We start from the raw sequence: 365 nt of genomic DNA, 5'->3' as shown, positions 1-365 counted from the left end.
AAACCTGGACCCGGTGCCGGTGGCTCAGACCCGGCACAGAGACCAGAGGGCACGTGCCACCCTGGGGAGCAGCGGGCCCTGCAGAGCTCTGCAGGCAGCACCTGGCTCTGTTTGCCATGGGGAATCACCGCTGGCAGCCGAGCTGGCTTTGCAGTAAACCTGAAGCAGGATCTGATGCAGAAACGCTCGCCTGGGTTATCACCACGCTCTCTGCCCCGACCTGGGCCAAGGTCTGAGCCACGGCACGGGCAGGGGCACAGCAGAGGTGAGTCCTGTCCTGCCTGTGCTGTGCCAGGGGAAGGGGCACACGGGGCACATGTGGAGGGCTGTTGTCAGTGGTGGATCACTGGGAGCGCCCAAGAGCT

The sequence above is a fragment of the Merops nubicus genome, unplaced genomic scaffold, assembly GCF_000691845.1.
Source record: "Merops nubicus isolate BGI_N331 unplaced genomic scaffold, ASM69184v1 scaffold20737, whole genome shotgun sequence".
NCBI classification, from domain to species: Eukaryota; Metazoa; Chordata; class Aves; order Coraciiformes; family Meropidae; genus Merops; species Merops nubicus.
The sequence above is the reverse complement of the archived record's forward strand: the minus strand, read 5'-3'. Positions refer to the sequence as shown.